The sequence below is a fragment of the Macrobrachium nipponense genome, chromosome 5 (genome assembly GCF_015104395.2).
Source record: "Macrobrachium nipponense isolate FS-2020 chromosome 5, ASM1510439v2, whole genome shotgun sequence".
Taxonomy (NCBI): Eukaryota; Metazoa; Arthropoda; class Malacostraca; order Decapoda; family Palaemonidae; genus Macrobrachium; species Macrobrachium nipponense.
The window spans coordinates 62,383,074-62,392,527 of record NC_061107.1 but is presented as its reverse complement, the minus strand read 5'-3'; the positions used below and the strand labels follow the sequence as shown (position 1 = coordinate 62,392,527).

Sequence of the window (9,454 nt, the reverse complement as noted above, 5' to 3'; positions counted from 1 at the left end):
ATCTTGGGATGGCCAAAACGGGCCGATGAGAGTTAATCTCGTCCCTGTTGATGCTACGAACTTCTTCATCACTACTCCTAGCAACTTAAATGGAGGGAAAGCGTAAGCGTCAAGTCCCGACCACTCCAGTAGCATGGCATCCACCGCTAACGCTCTCGGGTCTTCTACTAAGGAGCAGAAGTTCTCTATTCTTTTTGACAGGAACGTCGCCAAACAAATCTATCTGCGGCCTTCCCCACAGGTTCCACAGTCTTTGGCAGACTTGTTCGTGCAGAGTCCACTCCGTGGGGAGAACTTGGTTCATCCTGCTGAGCCTGTCTGCTCTGACATTCCTTTCCCCTTTTACAAATCTGGTCAGGAGGGTTATATTCCTCTCCTCCGTCCATGACAACAGGTCCTTCGTTATCTCGAATAGGGAAAACGAGTGCGTCCCCCCTTGCTTTTTTATATAAGCCAACGCCGTGGTGTTGTCTGTGTTGACTTGAATCACTTGATTTTTCACTTCTGACTCGAAGAATTTTAATGCCAGAAACACTGCATATAGTTCCTTGGCATTTATATGCCAATCCTTTTGCTCTTTCTTCCAATTTGCCAGAGACTTCTCTTGCCCCTAGAGTCGCTCCCCATCCCGTCTCTGAAGCGTCTGAGAACAAGATTTGGTTTGGGTTCCGAACCTCTAGGGACACTCCCTCGTTCTTTTTGAGTGGGAGCAGCCACCACTTTAGGTGTTTCTTCACCTCCATTGTTACCGGAAAAGTGTCCAATAGATGGCTCTTCTTCCAAGTCCAAGATCTCTTTAGGAAGAATTGCAGAGGCCTTAGATGAAGTCTTCCTAGGGATACAAATTGTTCCAGGGAAGAAAGAGTCCCTAGAAGACTCAGCCACTCCCTGGCTGATCTCCTGTCCTTCTTTAGGAAGGATGTTACTTTCTGGATCCCTCGAAGAATCCTTTCTTGGGACGGAAAAAACCCGAAAAATCCCGAGAATTCATCTGAATCCCAAATAGACTAAAGTCCTGACTGGGGATCATCTGCGATTTCTCGAGATTCTTGAGAAGTCCTAATTCTTTTGCCAATTCTAGTGTTTTCTTCAGATCCTCCAAACATTGTTCCTGGGATTTCGCTCTTATCAGCCAATCGTCTAGGTAAAGAGAGACGCTTATGCCTTCCAAGTGTAGCCATCTGGCTACGTTCCTCATCAGGTACGTAAATACCTGTGGAGCCGTGGAGAGGCCGAAGCACAAGGCCCTGAACTGGTAGACCTTCCCTTGTATCACAAACCTGAGATACTTCTTTGATGACGGGTGAATAGGAACGTGGAAATATGCATCCTGCAGGTCTAGAGAGACCATCCAATCTCCTCTTCGCAGGGCTGAGAGCACCAAGGCAGAAGTCTCCATCAAGAACTTTTTCTTTTCCACATACTTGTTCAGAATGCTCACATCCAAGACTGGCCTCCATCCTCCGGATGCCTTCGAAACTAAAAACAGGCGGTTGTAAAACCCCGGAGAGGAAGGATCCTGAACCTCTTCTATTGCCTCTTTGTCCTTCATTCCTATCACCATCTGAAGAAGTGTCTCCCTCAGAACAGGGTCCTTGTACTCCGCCGACAGTTCCTTTGGGGAATTTGACAAAGGTGGTCTGTCCTGAAAAGGTATAATGTAACCTTTCCCCAAGACTGCTAGCGTCCAAGGATCGGCTTTCCTTATCGCCCAAGCCCCTACAGATGTTTGGAGGACTTCGCTGCTATTTTGATCTCTTGAAAGACCGAAAGGAGGACCTTCCTCGCTTTTCTGCTGTCTTCCTTTTTGTTGGAGGACGAGAGGTGGAACCTCTCCGAAAGGGCACTACCGGAGTACGAGTAGTCTTCCTCGCCACTGGTACTGTTGGTCTCGATTTCTTGGAGGATTGTACTAATAAATCTTGGGTTGGCTTTTCAGCAAGAGACTTTGAAATCTCCTTCACCAAGTGCGAAGGGAAAAGGTGATCCGAGAGAGGAGCGTATAAAAGGGCTGACCTTTGTGAAGGAGATACCGCTTTGGTTAGAAATGAACCAAATAATGATCTCTTCTTCACTACTCCTGCTCCAAATAGAGATGACAATTCTCCCGAACCATCCTCAACCGCCTTATCCATACAGGATAAAATGCAATGCAAAACCTCAGGCTCTAAAACATCTGGTTCATTTGCCTTCTTGGCCAGCACTCCAAGGGACCAATCCAAGAAGTTAAAAACTTCTAGTACATGGAAAAGTCCCTTGAGGTGCTGATCCAATTCTGACATGCTCCACTATGCTTTAGCTGTATTCAAAGCATGTCTCCTCGAAGCTTCAACCAAGCTTGAAAAATCCGCCTCCGCGGAAGATGGAAGCATAAGTCCCATCGCTTCCTCTGTCCTGTACCATATTCCCCTCCTACCCCCGAGCTTACATGGAGGAGTGCAAAAAACAAACTGTCTTCTGAGCTTCCTTCTTCACCTTCATCCATTATTTAAAGATTGAATAGCCTTCTTCATTGATATGGCTGGTTTCATTTTTAAATACGAAGAAGATTTAGGAATCTTCGTACTGGAGAACAGAGATCTCGGGGAGGAGCTGCAGGGCTAAGAGAGTCTCCAAATTCTTGCAGGAGAAGAGAGGCTAACACTTTGTAGTTAGATACCCCCTCATTGTTCGGGGTTTCTTCCTCCGACACTTCGTCCAACTCCATCATAGAAGGAGAGCGAGCTCTTTTATTAGAATCTTTGTCCATAGACCTATTCCCTTTAGGAGAAATACTCCTAGAAGGAGAGAGACTGACAGATCTAGAAGCTCTCCCTTTCTTATCCACTAAAACATCCTGAGACATGGAGGTTGAAACCGTAACCTTCGATGTACCAGGTTGCTTCCTTGAATTAGGGTTTCTATTTGTAGGAGACTCGCTATCCGAAGACATTACATGACTATATAAAGATCTTTTGTTACCCCTTATAACTTCTCGCTCTTCCAGCTCTTCATGTTCAGCTGGCGCCTTGCACCTGGCTGGCGCTTCGCGCTTGGTTGAATCTTCTCGCGCGGCTGGCGCCTCGCGGTCGGGCTAGCGCGATTCTGCGCTTCCGCTGGCTCCTCTCGCGTAGGCTGGCGCCATCGTGCTCGACTATATCGCTTCACGCCTTGGTTGGTGCGTTCGCGGACCGTCTATCGCGTCGCTGTCTGGCTGGCGCTTCTCGCCTGGTTGGCGCTTCTCGGCAGTCTGGCGCATCGCGCCTGGCTGGCGCATCGCGCCTGGCTGGCGCTTCGCGCCTGGTTGGCGCTTCTCGTCTGGCTGGCACTTCGTGCCTGATTGTCTTTTCCTCCTTGTAAGAATCCTCACGCGCGGCTGGCGCCTGGCTAGCTTCTCGCGCTTGGCCGTCTCATACGATATCGGATAGCGCCTGGTTGGCGCTTCACTCTTAGCTGGCGCCTCGCACTCAACTGGTAGTTCTTTGCGGCTGACTGGCGCTCCGCGCCTGGCTGGTGCTTCGCGCTTGGCTGGCGCTTCGCGCTTGGCTGGCGCTTCACGCCTGGCTGGCGCCTCGAACTCGCGGGTCTGTGAAAAATAGACCCTTCATCCGAAGAAGAATCTTCTTTTCTGGGAGGTTGATAGTAAGGATTTTTTTACTTCTTCACAGGAAGATTAACATCCTTTCTTCTTGGAGGATCTCTCGAAAGAACCCCGACTAGAGAAGCAATAGACTCTTGCATATCCTTTAATATCTTAGTCGTTTCTTCTCTTTGGTCTAAACGAGAGGAAGGAGAGCATTCTTTCTCCATTCTCCAAGACTTAGCGGGAGAAGCCAAAACCTTTGCTTTCTTAATCTCTGTCGGGGAGTCCTCCGAAAAACGTTCCGGACTCGAGTTTATGCCCGATTCTTCCCAGATCCTCTTCAAGGGACGAGAACGATCCGCTGATCTCCATCCTCTTTTAGGTGAGGAATTCTCCGAGGACGAAAAACATTCACGTAGAACGCTTTTTCTAATGCGTTCTCTGGCAGTCTGTGACGTTACAGATTCTGCCGAAGAGACGTCTGACTGGTGGGGATCCTCCATAACCTCCGTAAGGCTTTTGACATTCCTTCTCCTCTGGGCTTGGGAGCTTGAAAGAGGTCTAGGCCTGGGAGCATTGTGAAGCCAATCAGACGCCTCCTCCACTTCACTGGGGAAATTCACATCACTTTCCACAGCACTACTTTGCTTACCTTCTATGGCAGCCATTTTACGCTCCATTTTCATAAGCGCAGCTTTAAGACTTGCAATCTCCGAAGCAGAGTCCGTAGGATCTGCATTCGGAGAAGGTCCTGAAATATTACAAGGAGTGTTCATAATGTTAGAGGAGGGTACAATATTACTCACCAAACCACTTGAAGATTGAGAGCTAGGCTTGGTTTTGGAAGATGACTTCCTTAACCGGTCTTTCTCTAATTTCTTTAAATAAGAAGTTAGAGACTTCCACCCTTCAGCACTCAAACTCTCACATTCATGACAAGTGTTATCCATCGAGCATTCATACTTCCTGCATATTTTACATACAGTGTGAGGATCAACCGAAGCTTTTGGCATTCTCACCTTGCACCCTTCATTCACACACATTCTCACCACACTTCCAGAATCAGACATCATGATGAAAATTCCAAGCCAAAATCCAAATAACGGTCCACAAAAGCGTATGCCAGTACAACGATCCAAATACGTCACCAAAGGGTCCAAAACGATGATCAATTGTATCCAAAAACGAAATCCAGCCGGAGATACCAACAACGATGTTGCCAGTATGGCCGACAGAAAAAATCTGATGGAAAATGGGAATGGTTCCTATTCCTGCCACCCAGCGGCAGCGCGGTGGATCACCTGACCTATCTGTAGCGTGTGCGCGAAATTCGAAATTCTGTCGGCGCGACGGAATCAATAGCTATGTATATATCTGACAGGTAAGTTGAATGTATAAAAATCTCATTGTATTAATTGGGGTGATACCTCGGTAATTGCTAGATCTAATGATTATGTTTCAAGAAATTTACTGGAATTGGCAATTATACAAATCACTAATAAAAACAACCTAAATCTTAGTCTTGGGAATTACCATTTTGGACCCATATATTTGTAAGATGTTTATGAAGGACCTTAAAATAAATGAACAACTAATAAATTAGTCCCACATGTATATAGTTATTATTTCTCTCTCTCTCTCTCTCTCTCTCTTGCTCGATATATATATATTTATATTTTCTTTCGCCTTTTCATTAATAATAATTTTTGGGGGAAAATTTTTTTGTAAAATTCATGATATTAAATTGTATACGCTCCCATGTTTTTTCAAAATGTACAGTTTTCTGGAAGAATAACTTGTTTACTGCGTGTATCCTTCAAGGTGTGGCTACCCTCAGGCGGCTCCTCCTTTCTGTAGAGTGAAAATTGCCCTTATTGCTAATCTTGTAGTGTCAGTTTGGATATTAAGCTTTCTTTTGACTATGTTGTTCTCTATAAAATCAATTTGCCTTCAGTAAAGGGTCCGAACAGGACCGAAAGTACTCGGCTATCCCGCTTTTTCATTTTTATGTATATATGCAGTGGAACGAAATTGCCATGCCAATTATATAATTCCTGTGAAGCAAGATGCGCTAACAAAGAGATACAAAGTTACATCGACGCCTCCTCCTCAATACTTCCATATTTACTATTCAAATACATTCCAAAATTTCTTGAAAAAGTATAGCACAGTTATATTCTGCATTCAAATATTATACAATATAAAAAGGATACCTTAAATTAACTTTAACCAGAAGAATATACGATAGAATGGAAGGTAAACAAAGTAATGTTGTTAAATGTCAAAAATTATTTTTAAGTTTGTCACTGTTCATTACAAAAGGATCTGTAACCTCCTTATGTGGTCACTACCAAACATTTCAACTACTTTTCCCTGAAATCTGTTTTGTTGAAATTGATTTTATCACGTTGTATGCTGAGCATACATAACCCGGACAGTTGTTCAGCTGACATAGTAGACCTGGGCCATGTTTTCACTCGCTGAAATGACAATTTCGGGGTGGGGGGCAAGTGGGCCCCATCCCTTTGCCCTTCGTGATGCACCCATGTTCGTTAGTACTAACTAAAATAATATTTATAACCTACAATATAAACTGTTGGGCATGAAAAAAAAATTTATTTTTTCAAACTCAAATTAGAGCATTACCCAGAAAAATTACAGATATTTCTAAAGTATATACAATCCAATGTTTCTAACCTTGTCGTACATATGGCTGCCGAAAACCATAGTGGAACAGACTACTGGTAAGTGGATTGTAGTTTTTTTTTTTTTTTTTTTCTAGCACTTTTCATTGATTTAAGTCTGTATTAGTATTTTGATTTTTTTAAATAACTGTATGCCAGAAATAAATGTAACCTTTAATGTTTGCATGCTAAGAATGGCAAAATGATCATTGCCACATTAGTGGAGCTTTACACATACGTCGATGCATTATTATAAACTGTTTCCATGAATTCTAGTTGTCATAGTAATGCAATAATGATAAAATTGCTTTAATATTTATGTATATATACTTTTAATACATAGGCTAATTTCACCAATTTCCACGTTTTGTGTAAGTCTTATACCCAGTTTGGAGGGTGGACACACCAATTGGCAACAGAGAGAGAGAAAGAGCAAAAGGAAGGCAAAGGAAGGAAGAAGGAAAGGGGTGGCGGTGGAGGGGGGGGGAGAGGGTAGGTGGAGCTTTTTACGTGTGTTCGTATCCATTTCTGGACAATGGAGTTTTTGTCTCTTGGTACAAGGACAAGTGTCGTTATCCTTTACGATTAGCGATTCACGAAACCCTTATAAATTACAGCACTGGGTGTAATGCACTATAGCAAAATCTCGTTCTGATACGAGTGTTCGTTACAGAAATATTGCCAAAAAACGTGCTTGTACTGTCTCTGAAACCCATAGTAGGTATGCTGCTTAGTTGTCAATCAAGTTTTTTGTAATCAAGTATTTTTTACAAGCTAGCCATTGTATAAATTTGTATTTTTCTCAATCAAAACATATGCCCCTCAATGCTAACTTTCCTCTTTTAACGACTTTCTGGTCATTGCAAATTTGGCCCCATTAATTTCTTATGGTGCGAAAACAGACAGAGGGCCAGGGACCGAAAGCAATTGCATCACAGTACGGCGGTAATCAGGCAGTAAAACATCTTCATATATCCAAAAAGTAAATAATAAAGATATATATGCGCATTACAATTATAACAATTACATGAATAGCTGATAACAATCTGCATGAATATATAACTGGTAAAGTCAAAATGTCATGACATCATAATACAGGACTTAAAAGAACGTTCTAATTCCGAAAAATAATGACTTAAATTTGAGTCAGAATCGAGTTACTTTTTCAATAACGAATATTTTCAAATTAGCTAATCATCATAAATATGTAAAATATTGATGTTTTACTATCTATTTAAATAATTATCTAGTGCACGCTTCGTTGTCGTCTTCTACCAAAACAGTAGTTTCCTTAAAAACGTCGTGGCTAGGGACCGTGTTCCGATTGTTGTGATGAAAGTGCCCAAGCATCTTTAGGTACAAGTGGTGTGCGGATTTATCACAGGAAGTGGGAAGTTTGTTGACACTCGACTCCACAAACATCTAGATGGCGTCAATCTTCTAAGATATTTAAGCGTAAGTAAAAATTTCAAAAGCGTTTTGGTGAGATTTGCACTGCGTTGGACACCCTTTTCACTACCCTCTGTTTAATGCTTTAAATTTGGCCTTAATTTCTAACTGGAGAAATTACTTACTTTTAAAGGAGAGTAGAGGTCTTTAGGGTAAAAAATCGCATGGTACAGGGGTGGACCATGTACGATCAATGTGTACAACCCCAAGAAAAGTACATTATAACACGTCCTGACACCGGAGTAGAGGTCTTAATTCCGTTTCTCACCAACAGCAAGTCGCGTCTGATGCCCATCACCGATGTCAGGACGCGTTATAATGTACTTTTTTTGGGGTTGTACACATTGATCGTACATGGTCCACCCCTGTACCATGCGGTTTTTTACCCTAGCTCCGTATCTCACCAACAACAAGTCGCGACTGATGCCCATCTCCAGTGTCAGGACGCGTTAGCCTATAAATACTTTTTCGGAGGGTAGCATGCTGTGATCGTCGGTGAGTTGATCCAGGCCATGCGGTTATTTACCCTACTTCGAAAGGAGAGTAGAGGTCTTTAGCTGCGTCTCTCACCAACAACAACTCGCGACTGATGACCATCTCCGGTGTCAGGACGCTATACCTAAGTACTTTTTTGGAGGGTGTCCAGCCGTGAACGTCGGTGAGTTGGGCCAGTCCATGCGGTTATTTACCCTACTAGGTACCTAGCTGCCTAGTAAGCTAGTAGGTTTTAAGATAGGTACCCGATTCCCAGAATTTTAGAATAGCCTAGGTAGGTACCTAGACTGAGTAACTTTTTATTGACCAATTTTTCAGTGGACTTGAAGCTTTGGGTCTGACCCCCTGCACTACGTTACTACGTACCTAGCAAGTCCTTACTATACTTCGGGTAAGCCTTGTCAATGGTCTATGGCTTAAGCCTACTAGCCTATTAAATTACTGATAGTACTCTACTAGCTATCTACTAGGCTAGGTACTAGGTACTACTACCAAAGTAGCTACCTAGGTACTACTACTAGTAGCTAGGTACAAGCAGAAACATTTCACGAGAATATTGCTCTTGCTACCAATTTATGTGAAAAAGGAACCAAGAACCTTTGAGATGTAAAACTTACATGAAAATATTGAATAAGGTGCCCCTAACAAGCAAATTAACGAAGCTCTAGTGATGGAACTGACAAACGAAAAGGTAATGATCAAAACAAACATAACCCAACTGACGATTCTGACACCACCAACTTTTACTGTACCACATCACAGGTTGTGGTCGGTCGGTCATGGCATTCCATGGGATATACTGCGTAGCCATGGCTCATTTCCTTCATTTTGTGGAATATATAGGGTCTTAAAAATATACTAACGCGTTCTCAGGACCTATGAGCTATGACTTTACAGACAAGTCAGTTGACACTGTATATATATATATATATATATATATATATATATATATATATATATATATATATATATATATATATATATATATATATATCACTTTACCTAGGCAGAGCCTAAGTGAAGTGGTATAAATTCTTATGAATCATAAAACATAAGTGTCATTTCAATTTGCATACCATTATCTGCTCTGAATGATTTACTCTCCCTTCTTTCAGCATTTCCTGCTTAACATTACTGGTTTTACCAATCAAAGTTATAGTGCATTCCTGTACTGCCGATTAGGTGACTGTCTACCATCATTAAGCAAGTTTTACTAGATGGAAGGTTGGAGATTTATTTTATGGTCTATGTATAGAATTGGCAA

The 9,454-nt window shown here is 42.5% G+C and overlaps 1 protein-coding gene across 1 annotated transcript in view; it reads right to left on the bottom strand.

Moving 5' to 3' along the window:
• The window catches only part of LOC135215380 (josephin-1-like), a 315,685-nt gene extending 306,732 nt beyond the window's left edge, over positions 1 to 8,953 (bottom strand). Inside the window, exon 1 of the mRNA XM_064249959.1 lies at positions 8,808 to 8,953. The gene's annotated coding sequence lies outside the window, so the exon portion shown is untranslated. The remainder of the gene's footprint in view (positions 1 to 8,807) is intronic.
• Positions 8,954 to 9,454: the final 501 nt, after the last annotated feature.